This window comes from Mesoplodon mirus (assembly GCF_964341445.2).
Source record: "Mesoplodon mirus genome assembly, contig: HAP1_SCAFFOLD_846, whole genome shotgun sequence".
In the NCBI taxonomy this organism is placed as follows: Eukaryota; Metazoa; Chordata; class Mammalia; order Artiodactyla; family Ziphiidae; genus Mesoplodon; species Mesoplodon mirus.
Window position 1 is genome coordinate 126,419 of NW_028295193.1, and position 20,667 is coordinate 147,085.

The window sequence follows — 20,667 nt, forward strand, 5'->3', positions numbered from 1 at the left end:
ATAAAACAAAATAGACTGTGTGTGTTGGCACTGCTGCCAATAAAGCAATCATTAAATGCATTCATATGCATCTACGCTAGGTAAGCTCTTTGAGGGCAATTGCTATGAATTCTACATACCTGTCAGGATATTATATAGAGCCCAGTTTCTATGGCCTTTATTCAGAGAGGCTGAGAAACGGTTACTGTGGGTAAATTCAGACCTTTTCTCAATATAGAATTTGGTCAACATGCATTCTGAACAGCAAAATTTCACACTGCTTTCAATTTTCCTACAGTACTTGCCACCTCAACAAATGCAGAATTAAGTATAATGGATTATAAGAAGTTAGAAAGGAAAGATGGAAGAAAAGAAGGAAGGTAGAAAAAAGTTGCGTATGGAGTACATCAACATTTACGTAAAGAGTGGACCTAAAACTAACCTGAGGTTACCCTAAACTATTAGCGTATGATATAGAAGCGTAAGTGAAAAAATAAAAAAAAAACAGCAAGGAAAACTTAAAGATTCTTTGTTTTTTCACTTTACTGCATATACACGTCCATCTTAAACAATCTATATGCTTATATCCAAGAAGAGCATTGTTTTGCAAGGCTATTTGGGTTCTATCAGCATGTAAAGGTCGGACAACTCAACTTTAGCAGAGTTAGCCTTCAGGTGAATAATTGCTTCTTTCAGGTTGTGAGCATTTCAATTTTCCAGAAATGTTCCCCAAAAAATGAAAACTAAAAGAGTCCTAGGACAGCGTCCTTTAGAAGTTTTATAGTATCAAGGTTTTTGGAGGAAGAGTATCCTTGTCGATTATCAACACAATGATTCCAAGCAGGTCAATTTATGCTGAGAATATTATATAACAGACCCCACTTCACCTCCATTATACTGACAATGATCTTCCTTACTTCAACCTTGTGCTTCTTAGTAAAGTTGAAAATACTGAGCCAAGAACAGACAATGACAATGCCAGAGACTCAAATGTACCTATAAGGTGCCTTCAGACAACATCAGCCACCCAGGCTAAAGTCCTGGTTTAAAACATCCCAACATGAATGAATCTCAAAAACCATATGCTGAGCAAGTGAAGCCAGATCAAAAGGGCACCTACTGTATTATTCAACTTACATGAAATTCTAAACTGGGCAAAATTCATCTCTAAAGATAGAAATCAGATCTGTGGTTGCCTTGGGGTGGGAGATGGGGATACTTTTGCAAAAGCCTAGGAGTAAACTTTCTAGGGTTTTAGAATTGTTATCGATCTTAATGGGGGTGGTTGTTATACAAATGTGTACATTAATTAAAAGTCATTGAACCGTTGACTAAAAATGTCTGCATTTTATTGTGTGTAAATGATACCTTAATAAAGTTGATTACAAAATGAACCAAAAACAAAACAAAGAAGAAGAAAAACCTCTCAAGACCTCAAAAGAAATACACTGTTTTCTTTCAAGGTACCAGATTGGAAATGAGGCACTGGTCTGTTCTACCCTCAGATTATCTCGAGGATTATCTAGTCTATTTTAAAGCACTAGAGTCCCCTATCAGAAAAACTCACCCCATGTTTAATTACTTTGATTTCTTCTCTGCCTCTTCTCCCACACGGTGAAGTCATTTACGGAAGAAAAACCAGCTTTTTCCAATTTTGCATCATCACATATTCTTTCCAAAGCTACTATTTATGAAACAAAATTTGGCTACACTTTGTAAAAATCTAGTTTTTTGAGCCTTACAAATCTTAACAGTTAACCTATTGCCTCCTTTGGAATTTGGAAAAAAAATTAGTTTGAAAATGAATAGCTGAGATTTGACATTTTTGTTTTTTGTGATTTTCTCTTCCCCTAAGAGAGAAGTGAGTAGGAATGAGAAACACATACATAAAGAAAAAACAAGTTATCTTGCTGCCTTTGCATGGTTATAATTTATAGGAGGCCCTTTTAAACAATAATCTATTATCAGAATCAATAAAAATAATCTCCATGAAGGCCAGGCCAGGATATTTGTCTCTTTTTCAGCAGATTGCAATACAAACCACATTCATAGATATGCTTCTTCATGATCTTTGTAATACTGTAACAGCTGACCATTTCCTCATGCCTCTTCACCTTAACTTAAACCTGGTTTTCATTAATGACCTCACATTTCCTTCTCTATCACTTGGTTGTCGGCCTCTTTTCCAACTCCAACTCCAACTCGCATTTCACTCTGGAACCAAAGGAAGACTCACACCTTCCTGCTTTTTAGTGGTACCTCAAGGTCATTACCATATTGTGATCACCCTGAAGAACAGCCAGACAATTGTTATTGCAGAGCCATCTGACAGTTTGTAGCTCTAAAAATTAACTAAGGACCGCATTTGTCAAAAATACCCTAGTTTAAGATTTTGGTAATATAGCAACAGTAATTCCGAAGTCATTTATGACGATCAGTGTGGGAAGCACCCTCCTTCGGGAAGATCCTTTGCCATGCAATACACTTACCCTGTCAGGTAATAAGGAAGCACGGCCGTGGAAATTAAACTTTTGTGGAAAGAAATACTTGGCTTGAAGTTCATACATTTTTCTTGAATTAGATTCCCCATTAATTACATTATCCACAGAGAGGTAATTATCAGAATTATGTAAGCAATTAAGGAGATGCTACTCCACATTCTTTCAGCTTGTTGACCTTTCTCACTTTATTTCACGTGGCTATCTGAAACATCAGTGATTTACATGTCTTTCTTTTTTTTAAAACAGATTTCTGTGTGTGTGTGTATGTGTCTTCATGATGAAAACATCATTAAAATAAAATATCATGAATAGCCTCTTAAGAAGCAGAGTCTACTTAAAGTCCTGGAAAATGTGAAAGCACTAATATTCATGGACAACTCTACACTCTGAACGCTACTCCAAATTTTATTGATCTCTATTTTGTCTAGGAGTTTTTCAAATTTTCTACCATGATCATTTGTTAGTTTTATAATTACATAATAAAGGCATTACATCATACAATCTTTTGTTATCCATTGCAGTTTTAAAACTATTCCTTTCCTTGTCCTCAGCAGATATGTCATAGATTATTAGTACACAAGCAAAGACTTTCAACGTAACAGTACTTTATAGTGAGAAGAACTATACTGAGCTATCTCTATCCTAAGACAATGCACTAGGAAAGCACTAGGAATTCTTAAGGACTAGGAATACAGAGACAATCAAGGGGTGAGTTCCTTGCCTTCGAGTATACATAATCATTATAGCAAATGCTTAAATAGCACTTAGTATATAACTCACCACAGCAGTCTTATTATACTCCTTTTAAATAGGTGAGCAGAGGAAGCCACAGGGAAGTCATAGGGTAAAGCCAGAATTTGAACCTAGGTAGACTAGTACACTGTCCACGGCTTTAACTACTATGATAATATATATATATATATATATATATATATATATATATATATATATGGCATATATATATATATATATATATATATATATATATATATATAACTCCAAGTATTCCAAAGTTACAGAACACTTATCTACCATAACTCAAAAAGGAGCACACAAACTTGAATAGAAAATAAACATGTAAAAGGTCATAAATAAACCACAATATAACCTGCTCCACATAATATACTGACTGCAGTGTCCTGAGCCTCTCCCATCCTTAGGTAGCCAGAAATTACAACAAAATAATACTTTTCACTTTTGGAAGCCACACTATCTCTCATACCAACCAACCAATTACTTCCTTAGAGAGAATAGGAAATTAACCTGAATATCATAAAATATATCTATCTATATATATATAAATACTGATGTAGAATCTTTGTTTAAGGACAATAACTTCGATAGCAGAGGGAACTTTACCACTGCAGGCTTCAGATAACCTCTATATTTCTCAAAGTTCATGCTAAATCATAAAATGCCATATTGTGTCTGAAGCTATTTTATCCATAGTCCATTTTCTTAAATGGACTAGCAAAGCAGTAAATACTGAGGAACATTTTGGCTCCCAAATCCTAAAGCCATTCTGATTATGCCTGGGTCATCATGGGGACATCATCCGAACTACCAGAGGACTGGCAGAAATACCAGTGTCCTGGCCAGCTTATAAATTAGAAATTATACAGAATCCAAGTTTATTTTTTTGTTAAGTAATTCCTATGAGGTTTTTGGGATGTCAATGTAAAGTCCTTTCATGTGTAATGTTTATCCATAAAATAGGGAACAATGCCAATCCCCGTCATAAATACTTTCACAATCTGACACAGAAAATCCACTGTAGGGCATAGGACCTGCAAATAGGATATGAATCACACACATCCATCCACTCATTCAGACAATCCACAAATATTCATTTTTAAGTCTACTATATGCCAATAATGTACCGGGCTCTAAGATGCTAAACCATGCTAAATGCTGAAACAGACATACTCAGTTCTGGCCCTCCTGGAACTTATGACCTACAGAAGTGCCTTCATTGTAAATGGTCAGGACTCAGCCGATGCTATTATCATCAGCAGGTGACCAAATGATAGAGCTTGCTTTCTAAACAAGCTCCACACTCTTTGCTTTCAACATTTTTGCTTTCCTTCAAGCCACATAATCCAGTGGTCAGTTTCTCCCAGTTAGTGAGGTTTGGGGAAAATGTACCCAGTGAACAATTCCTTGTGGCCTCACTCTTTCCTCACACTCTCCTCTGTGCTCTTGAGCTAAAGAGACCTGGATTCAAGTCACTTGCTCTAACCTTATTATTTTAAAATAGGGCTGCTCCTGCTTTGAGGATTTCCACGGGATCAACACAGTAGCAAAGCAGCACTGAATCAGAAGCAGGTACATTTCAAAATGACAGCTCTAAAAATATCCACTCTCCTTTTGTTCTCCTCCTATCCCTTTGCTCTGAACACCTCTGCTGTGAGGCTTTGCCTTTACCCTTCTCTGATTACTGCTCCAAAAGGGTTTCCAAGAACCGGGAGTATTTATGGTTTCACTTGCTCCCAAGTCCTTGGTGGAAAAGGATGCTTGCTTTCTGATTCTTACTAATTCCACACTCACATTGTTAACACAAAAATCATCACTTAAAAAAAATTTCCTCAGCTTCATATTTCATCTGGGCCAACACTGAAAGAATATTTTCAAAGAAACAATATCCTCTCTCCTTTGCTCTTCTGAGTTTCACGTTTTTACCTCCAGTCTCATTTTCAACCCTTATTATGGGATGCATCACCAAAATAGAAGAAAGTTCTTTCTGCTTTCCCTGTACCAGTCAATTATTCTACTTTGTTCTGTCTCTAACGAACAGAATGCGAAATCAACACAAAGCCTGATTATGCGACCTCTTCCAAGGGAAAGGTCTGAGAGTTGTCTATTTACTAGTGAAGCTCAGTGTGTATTAAGGGTTGACTGAAGCAATCATCAGGAATTTTCATCCCTTAAATTAGTGTTTTCCACCAGAGGCACATCGTTCATTTCAGATAATATAACTTTTAATTTCAGGATACAACTGGACAAAAGAAAAGAAAAAAAAAGTAACCAACACAACATTTGCAGTAATAACACAGTAACAGCTATCATCCTTCCCTGAGGAATTCAGCCTACTTTATGGACACAATTTAGTACAAACTCATAAGAAAGCTAACAAAGCCCAAAACCACTTCACAAGAGTGTAGAGAGGTAAAGGTCAAAACTTATTACTGCCAGGCCCAGCAGACAATGGCACCTACCGGAAAGAGCACAGGACGGGAAAACCTGGAAGCCTGTGTTCCAGTTTCGGTTATTCCTGTAAGCATTGGTATGATCTGAGTGAACTCAGCCTGCCCTGCTTTTTCCGTTTATAAAAACCTACATCATCCTCTCATTAGAATGAAATGCCGCATCTGAAAAGTTGCAGATCTCTTTAGGAAAGAAACAAAACTCATGTTTCTAACCAAAATGGAATAATTCAGTCAATGGAGACATAATAAAAATCTGCCATAAAGCAACTGTTTACTTGAAATCTATCTTTTGTGGTGTATTTATATGGGTAAGGAGTGTAAGGATATCATAAGTAGAGTTACCAATTCTTCCAGAAATCAAGGTCATTGAGTTCATATTTCAACTTTGACCTTGACCCAGGCTTACAGAGATGTAACATGTGCCAATACCTCATATCCACCATACATGGGAGAAACAAGGTATGCAGACAGATCTTCTTCTAAGTATCCCATATGTAGTGGTTTTAATACAGGGTCTCAGATTCGTTGCCATTCTTCACATCCAGATGTGGGCATTTCCCCTTGAATTTGGGCAGGCTTTCCGTGGCCTCAAACAATAGAGCAGGGGTCAGTAAATTATGGCTGGTGGGCCAAATCTAGGCCTCTACCGGCTTTTATAAATGAAGCTTGATTGGAACACAGCTATGTTCCTTAGTATATGTATTGTTTGTGTCTGTTTTCACATCACAGCAGCGGAGCTAAGTAGTTTCAAAAGAGACTGTATGGCATGTAAAGCCTAAAATATTGACCGTCTGACACTTTATGGAAAAAGATCTCCAACGGTTGCAATAGTATAAAGTGATGCTATGTAACATCTAAGACTAGGTCATAAAAGGTCATGCAGCTTTTGCATGATTCTCCTGGAATGCTTCAACCCTGAACACTCATTCTTGGGATACTCTATCTTGAATCCTAACTACCATGTTATGAGATGTCCAAGCCACATGGGCAGCCATCTATAGGCACTCCAGGCAACAGTCCTTGTTGGGCCCAATCTTCAAGTCATCCCATCTCAAGGGCCAGACATGTGAATTAAAATTATCTAGATGATTGCAGCCCCAGCCATTTGAATCCTCATGAGCTGAGGTTTCAGACATCAGTCACAGAGTAGAGACAAGCCATCTCCTCTGTGTACTGTTTGAATTGCTGACCCACAGAATCTGGGCACATATTACAATTTTTGTTTATTTCACCACTAAGTTTGGACTTCTTTATTATGTAGCAATAGATAACTACAGCACTGTGTCTGTACACAGGAGATCTACATTTCACAGAGCACATACTTTTATTTATTTATTTATTTTTTTGCTTTAAAACAAATTTAATCAGTTATACATATACATATGTTCCCATATCCCCTCCCTTTGCGTCTCCCTCCCTCCCTCCCTATCCCACCCCTCCAGGCGGTCACAAAGCACCGAGCTGATCTCCCTGGAGCACATACTTTTAGATGTGAATGTTGACTGCTCAATTTCTAAGAAGAACGTATACACAAATATAGGTACAAAATATTTATGTATATGTAAATATTAGACCTATATAAACTAATCTATATTATCCATAAAATGAGGGGCCCTTGATAATGGCTAACATTTCTTTTCAGTATTTATTGTATTCCAAGAACTGATAAATTCTTGCATTGTATGAATTTTCTCTTTTAACCCTCATAGCAACTCGCTGAGAGAAGTAATGTTATCTCTATATTATAGATGAGAAAACTGAGGCAGAAACAGATAACATGCTCAAGAGTACTCAACAAGTAAATTTTAGAGTCAAGATTTGAACCCAAGTTCTCAAGGTTTAGATCCCTTACTCTTAGTCACCAAGCTATATACTGAGTAAGGAGATGAAAGCTGAAGCCATTACCTCATGCTCAAGAAGTTAGACAGAAACTTAGTAGGCATGGTTGAAAGAAAACAGGACTTGGAGTCGTAAGTCCAGAGCCTGAGTTATGAAATGAATTCTCCTCTCATCTAGATATAGGTTTGTTTTTGAAAATGAAAAAGATCACTGCATATTTTGATGGTTAATTTCTGTACTTAATGATTACAAAAGAATGGAATTTTACCAGGGAGCTATTTTGCAATGACCTTACTTATTGATTCAAAATCAAACCTTTATTATAAATTCTTGATTCAAAAGCAAATCTTTATTAAGTCTCCGTTGCATCAGAAGTCTTTCCCATTCTTCATTTCTTTTAAAACCCTTTCCTGTCTACTCTTGGCCAAAGCTTGAAGCCTAATTTAACATTTGGAAATAAAATAATGAAATAGTCATAACACAGCAATTCCAATGCTTACTGAAATGGAAGCTCTAAATAATTTTTCAGATAATTTAGGAAATTAAAAATATTTACATCATAGATGCAAAGAGAGAAGTTACTTGTGTAATAAAATAAATGGTGAGACAAAAAGTTTCTGGTCAAGTAGATTTGTTTAAATATGAACACTAATTTGAGCTCTATCCCGGTGCTAAAACCCAGTGACAGGTTGCATACAGTTTCTAAAGGGATAGTTCAGTGCATTGGGTCAAATTCATGCCATAAAATGTGGTATTATTAGTAGTACTAGAAGACAGAGTGTGACTGTCTTCTTTGGGACATAGATAAAGACCCCAAGTTAGACAATATCAAGGACAAGTTATGTAGAAGAAGATATTATCTCAGTCCTTGGAACATGTCATCCAGGATTGAACAAGAGGTAGATTTATTATGAAGTACATGAAGCCAGAGACAGTAAGCAATGAGTGGTAGTTGGTTAAAATAGACAGGTTTTAGAAGTAGAGGCAGGGATGTAGAAAACAAACTTAGGGTTACCAGGGTATTGTGGTGGGGAGGCTAAATTGGGAGATTGGGGCTGAAATATACACACTGCTATACATAAAATAGATAACTAATAAGAACCTGTTCTTCTTATTAGCACAGGGAACTCCACTCAATACTCTGTAATGGGCTATTTGGAAATGACTCTAAAAAAATAAAAGTGGATATATGTATATGTATAACGGATTCACTTTGCTGTACACGTGAAATTAACACAACACTGTAAATCAACTATATTCCAATAAATTTTTTTTAAATAGGTTTTAAGAACCATAGTCAGGGAGCAGTGTGGATTGGAAAGACCTGGCAAGAAATATTTCTGCATCCTCAGACAATGTTCCCCAAGCTGGCTATTGCAAGGGTGAGCATTTAAGAGATCTTTGACCTAAGGAGGACAGGAGATTAACAATCAACCCCAATGTGCATGAATTATTCTCCTCTGTGTTATCAGAAATCAGATGGCATCCTAGAGCAAGGGTCAGCAGATCTTTTCTGTAAAGGGTCAGATAGTAAATATTTTGGATTTTGTGTACCATACCTCTCCGTTGCAACTGCCTATCTGCTGCTGTAGCACAGAAGCAGCCATGCACCATATGTTAATGAATGGGTGTGGCTGTGTTCAAGCAAAATGTTATGTACAAAACCAGGAGTCAAGCGAGATCTGATCAGTGGGACAGAGTTTGCGGACCCCAGTTCTGGGTCAGTGTTCACAGCTGAATGAGTCATGAGGCCTTAAGTTCCAGTTCTCATTGTACTACTTTCTACCTGGGTGAACTTGGGTTCATCCTTTTATTTATATGGGCCACTATATTAGTCAAGCTTCTCCAGAAAAACAGAACCAACAGCATGTGTATACAATGTGCCCATATATATTGATAGATCTAGATCTAGATATCAATATTGATACCTAGATCTATATCCATATCTATATAAAGATAGAGAAAGAGAGAGAGAGATTTTAAACAATTGGTTCACACAATAATAGAGGCTTGGTCAATTCAAAATCTGCAGGTTAGGCTGTCTAGAGACTCTAGGAAGAGTTGCAGTTCAATTTCTGTAAGTCTTCTGGCAGAATTCCTTTTTGCGACAGGGAGGTCAGTCTTTGTTTTATTAAGAGCTTCAACTGATTGGATGAGGCGCACCCATACTATGGAGGATAATCTGCTGTACTCAAAGTCCAACACCAATTTAAATATGAATTTCATCCAAAAACACCATCACAGAGACTACCCTGGTGGCACAGTGCTTAAGAATCTGCCTGCAAATGCAGGGGACACAGGTTTGAGCCCCGGTCTGGGAAGATCGCATGTGCCGTGGAGCAAATAAGCCCGTGCACCACAGCTACTGAGCCCGTGCGCCTAGAGCCCATGCTCTGCAACAAGAGAAGCCACCGCAATGAGAAGCCTGCACACCACAACAAAGAGTAGCCCTCGCTTGCTGCAAGTAGAGAAAGCCCACGTCTGACAACGAAGACCCAACGCAGCCAAAAATATCAATAAATAAATAAATAAATAAATAAATAAAAATTGTAAAAAACACGAAAACACCATCACAGAAATATCCAGAATAATATCTGACCAAATAACCGGGCATGGTGGCCCAGACAAATTGACATAGAAAATTAACCACCTAAGACATAGTTTTGTGATCTTTTACTGAGAAATTTGACTTATCTGAACTATTTTGATAACTAGAAGATACCTTCTAGAGGTAACACCCTCAGGTTTTTACATGGTAGGCAGCAGAGGGAAAGAGCCCATTTGTCCAGTCAGATGACACCTAAAGGATAAAATTCTGTCTTCTCTTTCCAACCCACAAGGATGAATGCCAAAAATACATCACTTATATCTGCTTTAGCTAACATAGGATAGGCCTGGAACAGACCTATGCTCCCAGTAAGCCTCATGAAATGCTATTTCATTAAGGGGAGACTTTACTTGCTAAGATTAGAAGCAAAAGAGAGTGGTGGATGAAACACTGCCCAAGGATATAAGTTCATGCAAGGAAGCAGGAGAGAGAATGGGTATCCGAAGATGTGCACTCTAAGCCAACACTAATTCCACAGCATCAGGTTATAATTCAGGGAGCACAACTGCTGGGGTTTTTTTCCCCCTCTTTTTTTCCCCCAAAGAGGGACAAATCAAGCATACTGACAAAGGAAGAGCATTAGTTACCACAGATAAATTCCTTTTTAGAGGTGATCTCGCAAATAATTTGGCTCAGTGTAGACTATGATTTGGTTCCAAAAACCATAAGCTAGAGCATTTCATTCCAGGTCCCTCCTCAAATATCCATGATAGGTAGAATTTTGGCATCAGTAGTTCTTGAAATCTCCCCAGGTGATTATAATATGCAACCAGGGCTGAGAATCTGGAGATGTAGAGAGAATTTAAATTCAAATTTAGTTAAACAGTAAAACAAGCTCTGACTCTACTGGCTGGAGCTAGAAAAGGGATATGCATTTACTGGGATGAGAAGATAAAGAAAACCAGGGAGTAAATCAAATGCTTTACACCTGTGCTTAGCTAATTGTTACTCAGATAATTCAGACAATCTTACAGCACCTGAACCCTGAAATTCCTTAGTTCTGTTTAAAAAAATGTAAATCTTCAAGTAACTGAACTCTGAGAATCATGTAAATCATAAAGAAAAAGAAGAAATCTTATTTTTTGAATTAGTTGATTTCATATATACTGTTTCACATTCATGATGTTAACTAGTTAGCTTTCTTTCCATTTTATGTTTGAGGAAAGTAAGGCTTTAAAAATCTCAGTACTTTTCTCAAGGTCACTTGTTAAGGGTGTGGTAGGGAGCATAATGGCTCCTAAAAATGCCCTCACCCTAATCCCTAGAACCTATTAATATGTTACCTTACATGGTGAAGAGGACTTTGCAGATATGACTGAAGTTATAGACCTTGAGATAGAAAGATTATCCTGGATTACCTCATGGAACAAATCTAATTGCATGAGTCCTTAAAAGTAGAAAACAATTCCCAACTGTAGAAAGAGAAAGGGAGACATGTCCTAATAGAAGCAGAATCAGAGAGATTCAACATTTTGGGTTTTGTAGGTGGAGAAAGGGGACTCTGAGTCAAGGACTACAAGTGACCGCTGGAAGCGGATAAAGTCCAGGGAACAGAAACACCCCTAAGAGCCTCCAGAAAAGAATGTAGCTCTGCCAACACTTTTTTTTCTTTTTTAACCATCTATATTGGAGTATAACTGATTTACAATGGTGTGTTAGTTTCTGCTTCATAACAAAGTGAATCAGCTATACGTATACATATATCCCCATATCTCCTCCCTCTTGCATCTCCCTACCACCCTCCATTCCCGATCACAACCCTGTATGTGGACACAAAGCACAGAGCTGATCTCCCTGTGCTTTGCGGCTGCTTCCCACTAGCTATCTATTTTACATTTGGTAGTGTATATATGTCCATGCCACTCTCTCACTTCATCCCAGATTACCCTTCCCCCTCCCTGTGTCCACAAGTCCACTCTCTATGGCTGCATCTTTATTCCTGCCCTGCCCCCTAGGTTCTTCATAACCATTTTTTCTTTTTTTTCAGATTCCATATATCTGTGTTAGCATACGGTATTTGTTTTTCTCTTTCTGACTTACTTCACTCTGTATGACAGTCTCTAGGTCAATCCACCTCACTACAAATAAGTCAATTTCATTTCTTTTTATGGCTAAGTAATATTCCATTGTATATATGTGCCACATCTTTATCCATTCATCTGTCGATCCTGCCAACACTTTTACTTTACTCAATTGAGACCAATGTCAGACTTGTAAGGTAATCAATTGACATAGTTTTGAGTCACTATATTTGTGGTCATTTGTATGAAAGCAATAAAAAACTATTACAGGGATCCTATAGGAGCCAGGCTATATATTTATACTTAAGTATTTCTGAAATGAATTTAACCTTGTGATTGACAGCAGCAGCAGCTTCCAAGGGATCCCACCACACACCTGAGGCAAACGCAGCCTAATACAAAGCAGTGACAGCAGCAGGTCACTGCCCCACACTTGGGGTAGAGGGGGACTCGATCTACTGTAGCAGCAGCATAGCCTGAATGGGAACCCATCCTCCTGTGGCACTAGTCCCATCAACATTAGTCTAATCTGCTAGCACCTGCTGCACCAACAGACCCAACATATACAAACCCTCCAACTCAGCAGCATTAAGTGAGCCAGACTCAGTGTTTCCTGAAACTCATATCCAATGGCACTGGAAAGCCCAGATATCACCTAATGTTATGAAAACATAAAAAAAAAAACAATAACAGAAGACTGGGAACTTCAGAAAGAAAAGGGGAACAATGGAATGGCTGAAAACAAATGGGGTATATATAAGAGACTATCATTAGCCTCATGAGTTTCTTAAATACTATCCGATGGTCAAAGCAAATATTATGACACCATCTGATGTGGTTCTCAATGTAGAGAAAGGAAATACTACAGAAAATCATACTTTAAAACTGGGGAATATTAAGAGACTAAATGGAAGTAAAATTTTGGAACTTCACTTGAAGTAATAAAACACTGATTCCAGTAGGCTATGGTAAGTTACATATGTATACTGTGATGCCAAAAGCAACCACTAAGAAAACTATACAAACAGTATACACAAATGATTATAAATAAATTAAATTAAAATGGACTTATTAAAAAATGTTTAAGTAACCCAAAATAAGAGAAACACAGGATTGAGAAACTAAGGTAAAAGACAAAACATAAAATAAAATGGTAGACCTAATCTTTAACATAGCAATAATTACATTAACTGTAAATGATCTAAATAACCAAGTCAAAGACAGAGATTGGAAGAGTAGATTAAAAATTCACAAGCATGATCCAACTATATACTGTCTATAAGAAGTTTACTTTAAACATCATGATATAGGGAGTTCAAAGTAAAAGGAAGATAATGATATATCATGTGAACGTTAATCAGAAAAAGTAGGAATGGCTATATTAATATCAGATAAAGTAGACTTCAGAGCAAAGGAAATTATTAGGGGCAAACAGGGTCATTACATAAAGATAACAGGAATAATCCACCTAGATGACCTATTGATACTAAATGTGTGTGCACCAAACAACAGAACTTCAAAATACATGAAGCAAACACTGAAAAAGTAGTAAAAGGAGAAAATTTTAAATCCACAATTATTATTTGAGACTTCAGCACAGCAATTTATAGAACTACCAGAGAGAAAAATCAGCAAGAATATGGAAGAAATGAAAACATCATCAATCAATAGGATATAACTGACATTTAAAGAACACACTCAGTAACAGCAGAATACATATTCAAGTGTCCATGGAATATTCACTCATATACTATATACTGGGCAATAAAAAGAACCTTAGCAGATTTAAATCGTAATGTGCCTAAGTGTTGGATGCTAAGACTCAGAAGTTTTCTTATTTCTTTCATTTATATATTCATTAAAAAATTAGCAGATTTAAAAGAATTAAAATCATAGAGTATGTTCTCTAGCCATAATGGAATCAGACTAGAAATCAATAACAGAAAGACAACAGGAAAATCTTCAATCATGTGAAAACTAAACATCACAATTCCAAATAACTCATGGGTAAAAAAGACAGCAGCAAGGAAATATTTTTTAATGCATAGAATAAAAGAAAATGGAGATATAACAGATCAAAGTTTGCAGAATGAAGTGAAAGCAATGCTGAAAGGGAAGTTTATAGCACTAAATTGGGAAAGAAAGTATTTCAAAGCAATAATGTAATTTTCTATATTACAACAGTAAAAAAGGAAGAGGAAAAAACACTAAACAAGCAGAAAGAAGGAAATAATAAAGATGAAATAGAAATCCATGAAACTGAAAACAGGAAAATAGGGGGGAAAAATCAATGAAACAAAAGGCTGGTTCTTGGAAATAAACAATCTAATCAATAAAGATCTAGCAAGACTGATAAAGATAAAAAGATGGATGGCACAAATCACAGATATCAGAAATGCAACCAGGGATACCATGACATATCCTGCAGGTTAATGAGGGACAAGTTGTTATGAACAAGTCTACATTATAAATTCAAAAATGTAGATGAAATGGGCCAATGCTTCTACACTCAAAACTACCAAAACTCAGCCAAGATGAAATAGAAAATCTCAATTTTCCTGTAACCATTAGAAACACTGATTTTTCATTTAAAAACTCCCAAAAGGAATATTCAGGCTTAGATGTTTCACTTTTACCCAAGACATAAAGAATTAACACCAATTTTACATGATTTGATAAGAAATAGAAGTATAAGGAACAGTTCCTAATTAAATTTATGAAGCCAGTATTACCTTGATACCAAAACCGGACAGGGATAGTATAGAAAGAAGAAAACTACAGACCAATATTTTTTATGAAATTGGCTGTAAAAATCCTCTGCCAAATATTAGCAAATTAAATCCAGAAATATATAAAAAGAATAATATACCATGACCAAGTGGCATTTATTCTAGTTATGCGAAGTTGGTTAAATATTTGAAAATCAGACAATGTTATCCACCATAACCAATAGATTAAAGGGAAAAGTCATGTGATCCTATCCAATAAGGCAGAGAAAGCACTTGACAAAATCCAATCCCATTCATGATTGTAAAAAAAGAAGAAAAAAGAACTCCAAGCAAACTAGGAATAGAAAAGGAACATACTGAAACTCATAAAGATGATCTACAAACAACCTATACCGAGATTATATTTAACTGTGAAAGACTGAATGCTTTCTCTGTAAGATCAGAAACAAGGCACAGATATCTGCTCTCACCACTTTTATTAAATATATTACTGGAGGTTCTAGTAAGAAAATAAGCAAAAATAAATAAATACATAAATTTAAATGTTAAAGTTTTAAAAAGTTCATTTAAAAGATAAAAGAACTATTCCTACTATGTTGAATAGGAAGGAATATATCCTACTGAATGTTGAAGAGTAATATATCCTATTATATTGCCTAAGGAAAGGTAAAACTGTCTGTGTCTGAAGAGGAGATGATAATCTAAATGGAGAAAATACCAAGGAATCCACAAAAAGCTTGAGAAATAATATTAGTTTGTAAATGTTTTAGAGTACAAGATCAACACAGTTTTATCACATTATATATTAATAACAAATGTGTAGAAGCTTAAATTAAAATATGTGATGCCATTTACAACTGACCTAAATAAATACTTAAATACAAGCCCAATAAGACATTTATAGGACCTCTATACTGAAAATTACAAAATGCTGATGAAGAAAAATTTTAAAGTCCCAAACAAATAGGGAGACATACCTTGTTCATGGATTAGAAAACACAACATAATAAAGATGTCAATTCTCCCCAAGTTAAGAGGCTTAACACAATTACTCTTAAAATGCCCTCAAGGTTTTTGCGGATATAGACAAGCTTTTTCTAAGATTTGTATGGTAAGAAGATGCTGAAGAATAGCTAAAACAATTTGTAAAGGAAGATTAAAATGGGAGGAATTAATCCACCCAATTTCAAGACTTTGCAGTAATTTTGGAGGGTAGATACATAGATCAATGGAATGGAATAGAGAACCCAGAAATAGACTGACATAAATACATTTAACCTGTTTTGCAGCAGTGCAAAAGCTATCAAGGAAGAGTAGACATTTCAAAACATGGTACTGAAACAGTTGGACATCCCTCGACAAAAACAAACAAAAAATGAACCTTAACCTAAACCTCCACACCTTACACAAAAATTAAATCAAAGTGGATCATAATCTTAAATGTAAAAGCAGGACATTTTTAGAAAAAGAAATAGGAGAAAATCTTTGGCATCTAGAACTAGGTGAATAATTCTTAGACTTGACACCGAAAGTATGATCAATAAAAGCAAAAACTGATAAATTGGATCTCATCAAAATGAGTTAAAAATGCTTCATAGAAGATCCTTTTAAGTGGATGAAAACTCAAATTACACAGTGGGAAAACATATTTGAAAATCCCACATGAGACAGATGACTTGTATCTATAATATACAAAGAACTCTCCAAACAACTTAAAAAAATCCAACTAGAAAATAGGCAGAAGACAGGAACAGACATTTCATGGAAGAGAATATACACATGGCAAAGAAGCACATGAAAAGATGCTCAACATCATTAGCATTAGGGAAATGCAAATTAAGACCATAATGAGATATCAGAGAATAACTAAAATTATAGTGACAACATCAAATGCTGGTGAGTACGTAGAAAAGTTATATCACGTCACTGGTGGGAAAATAAAATGGTTTAGCCACTCTGAGAAACAGCTTGACAGTCTCTTTTAATCCTAAAAGTAGATTCACCCTACAACGCAGTAATTGTACTCTTGAGCATTTATCCAAAAGAAACAAAAACTTAATTAAGTTCCCACAGAAACTTACACATAAATGTTCAGAGCAGTTTTATTTATAATAGCCCAAAACTGGCAACTACCCAAATGTCTTTCAATGGATGAATGTTGAAACAAATTGTGATAAAATCTTATGATAGAATACTATGGAGCAACGAAAAGGAACAAATTATTAATATATGCAAAAATTAAAATGAACTTCAAGGGAATGATGCTGAAGAAAACATTTTTAAAAGCCAATCTCCGAAGATTAAGTAATTCATGATTATGTTTACATATTATTCTTAAAATAACAAAACTGTGGAGATGGAGAACAGATTAGAAGTTGCCAAGGGTTAGAGATGGGGGTAGAAGGTACAGTGGGGAAACTTTGTGAGGTTTTTGTGGTCCCAGTACAAATAATACAGCACTCTTGGTTTTAATCCCTAAAGATGTTTAAAAACAATTCCTAATAAGAATTGTCCAGATATTTAGCAATGGCAGCAGATTACAGGTATAGCTCCCCAACATGACAACTTCAAAAGAGATTGTACTAATTCAATGCATATGTTAATTTTTAAAAGGCCAGTCACAGTACTTAAATGGTATATATCTTAACGATATTATTCTAAGTATCTAGCTATACCAGATGGACTAGCAGGATTTTCTGTACATTCAATCTTATTTAAGACAGTAAATCTTATAATAAGACAGTTAAAAAAAGAAAAAGAAAAAAAAACAAACCTCAACTACAGTTGGATATTCTCATAGGAAGATGAGGTGAAAATATGTAGCAGTGGTTCAAAAGCTTAAGCAGTGGCACCTAAATTTGGCTGCATATTAGAATCATCTGAAGCACTTTTTAAAAACCCTCACACTGACTGTTGGTCATCCTAGACCAATAAAATAACTTTAAATTTCCTCAGACGATGCCAGTGCTACCCAGAACTGAGAACCAGCGGACTAAGCAGAAGGGGATGTTTCTACAAAGATTTCTTAACAATAAGTCCTTTCACCCAATCAGATTTACCTTCCCACAAAGGGGTAAAGAAGGCTAGATGTTGTCCATACTTGCTTAGCTTTAATTAGCACTTGTGACTTGCCCAAATCCTAGATCATGTTTCCCCTAAATTTCATGTTATTCCCTAAGTTTTTCAAATCCAGGGCTAAGGGGTTTGCCAGGATGAGATTTTAAGTATTCACACAGGGGAAGTCCCTGGCAAACCAGGACAGCGGTCACTCTACAATGAATTGTAAAGCATCCTAAATAACCCTGCCACTGCTCCCAGATACTAGTCTGTGCCAACCAGTGGAGAAAAGGCATTCTCCATTACTACCACGGCAAATGCTGCTGTACTTGCCTTGGCTACTCCCTATCTTTTCCAGGCGTCACTCCCCTTAACCTGCTGGTGGACGCTTTGGCCAGCTGACAATGCAGATATTTTCAAACTTTAAGGTGAATAAAAATCATATGGAGGGCCTGTTATAACAGAGATCACTGAGCCCCTCTAGAGTTGCTGATTCCATAGGGCTGGGATAGGGCCCTAAAACTTGAATATCTGACACATTATCAGGGGACGCTGGTAAAGCTGGTCAGGTTGTTACTGAATGCAGGTTCATGTGTCTGAAGCACAGTGAGGCCAAACAAACCTAAAGGTTGGAGTCTGGAGAAGAGAAAGGTTTATTGCAGGATCGAGCAAGGAGAGGGGTGGTCCGTGTTCCAAAACCCCTGAAATCTCCAAAGGATTTCAGCAAAGCATTTTTAAAGGCCAGGTGAGGGAGGGACATCCCAGGGCATGTGATCAGCTCGTGCACAATCCTCTGACTGGCTGATGTTGAGGCCACAAGACAGGTAACATTATCCATCCTTAGGTGCCAGAAGGTCTGGGGGCTACATGCTCATGATCATCAAAGAGTTCATTTCTTCCATTGGGTGGTGGTTTTTAGCATCTGAAAACTCAAGAAATATGCCTGAGATACTATTATCTGAGTACTTCAGAGAGAAACTACAATAGAGGATATGGTGGATGGGTCTGTCCTAGGAAGGCCCCATAGGGTACTGCTTGGTTACAAGGTGACCATACTTTGAGAACCACTGCTCTAGTGGCTTGGAATGTTAAGAAAGTAATGGAAGAATCCCTTCCCAGATCTAGATTCTAGTATCACCAGCTATTTTGGTGGGAGGAAGGGTAAGTTTTGTCCTTGCTTGGACTTCTTGTTCATTTATATCAAAGCCTATTTGAGGCAGTGCGTTCGGCAGTCCTGCAGATCTGTCTTTTGCTTCAACAGTGTTTGGAATGAACAGACCCAGGGACGCTCCTTGCTCCAGCCCCCGACCACCCTCCAACCTTTCTTCCTTTCGCAACCTTTGGAATCAGACACTCAGCTATCCTCAGCCTCCAGGACAGGCCAACACCAGTTTTTGAGCTTAGCTCCTTATCACTGATCAACCACGAGTTCCCAGGTTCGTCAGAATTATTCCACCGAGGTGGAAGCCGCCGCCCACCGCCTGTTCAACATGCATCTGTGGACACTTACCTCTCTCTGAGCATCTATTTCGACAGCAACAATGGGACTCTGGACAGTATGGGCCACATTTTTTGCCAACTGGCTGAGGAGAAGTGTGAGGGCGCCCAGCGCCTCTTGAAAATGCAAAACCAGTGCTGCCGCCACGCCCTCTTCCAGGATGCACAGAAGCCTTCTCAGGATGAGTGGGGTAAAACCCAGGATGCTGTGGAAGCCGCCATTCTTAGGGAGAAGAATCTGAACCAGGCACTATCGGATCTGCGCGCCCTGGGTCCTGCCCGTGCAGACTCCGAGCTCTGTGACTTCTTGGAGAGCCGCTTCCTGGAGGAGCAGGTGAAACTCATCCAGAAGATGGGCGACCACCTGACCAACCTCCGCAGGCTGGCTGGTCCGCAGGCTGTGCTGGGCGAGTATCTCTTTGAAAGGCTCACCCTCGAGCCAATCAGGAGTCTCTGAAGTCCAGCCGCATCTGAGGAGACCCTCTGGCGTCAGAACTTCTGCCTGAAACCCCGCTCTGCAGCCACTAGGCAGCTTTGTAACCGTCCTGGAGCCCTCTCCCAAGCCTTGGACCAAATGGAAACAGTAACGCTTTTTGCAGAAGGAAAAAAAAGCCTATTTGAAATACAAACAGAATAAAGCGAAAAAAAGAAATATATACATATATTCACGTTCTTTTAACATATGAATTGCCCCACTTTATCTGTGGGAAATAAGTTTGTTCCCATTATTGGGCTGGTTCTCAAGCTTTGCTGCTCGTTTGAATTACCTAAAGAGCTTGGAAGAAAAACATTGGTGTCTGGGTCCCAGCCCCAGAGATTTTGATTCAGTAGGTCTAGGGAGGAGCCTGGGCACGGGGAGGTCTCAGAGTTCCCCAGGTGATTCTAATGTGCAGCAACTTTGTGAACCACCTCTTGGCTTCAATGCAGCTAGTCATCAGATATTAAATCTAAGACACATGGACTACTAGTGCGTGAGCTCTGTTGCTAGGTGTATTCCATTTTCTTCCTCCTGGAAGATTCGTGCCAGGGAAAATGATTGATAGTTGTGTTACTTCTCTGAAATGGATGGAAATTTCCAATTAGCGTGAACAGGGGAGGGTGAATGGGTGAATGCAATAAGGTGTATCATTTACGTATTGCCCTGTGTGTATGGCTAGAAGCTTTTGCAACTGAGGTCTGCCCTACTTTTCATGCTAATGGTAATGCTTGTCCTCCTAATGCAGCTGTAAA

At 37.5% G+C, this 20,667-nt stretch overlaps 1 pseudogene across 1 annotated transcript; it reads left to right on the forward strand.

Annotated features, from left to right (window-relative positions):
- Window positions 1–12,335: 12,335 nt before the first annotated feature.
- Window positions 12,336–19,894, forward strand: LOC309797667 (ferritin light chain-like; annotated as a pseudogene). The gene is made up of 2 exons: window positions 12,336–12,346; window positions 19,370–19,894. The product of its transcript is annotated as a ferritin light chain-like (transcript).
- The last annotated feature ends 773 nt before the right edge of the window (window positions 19,895–20,667 follow it).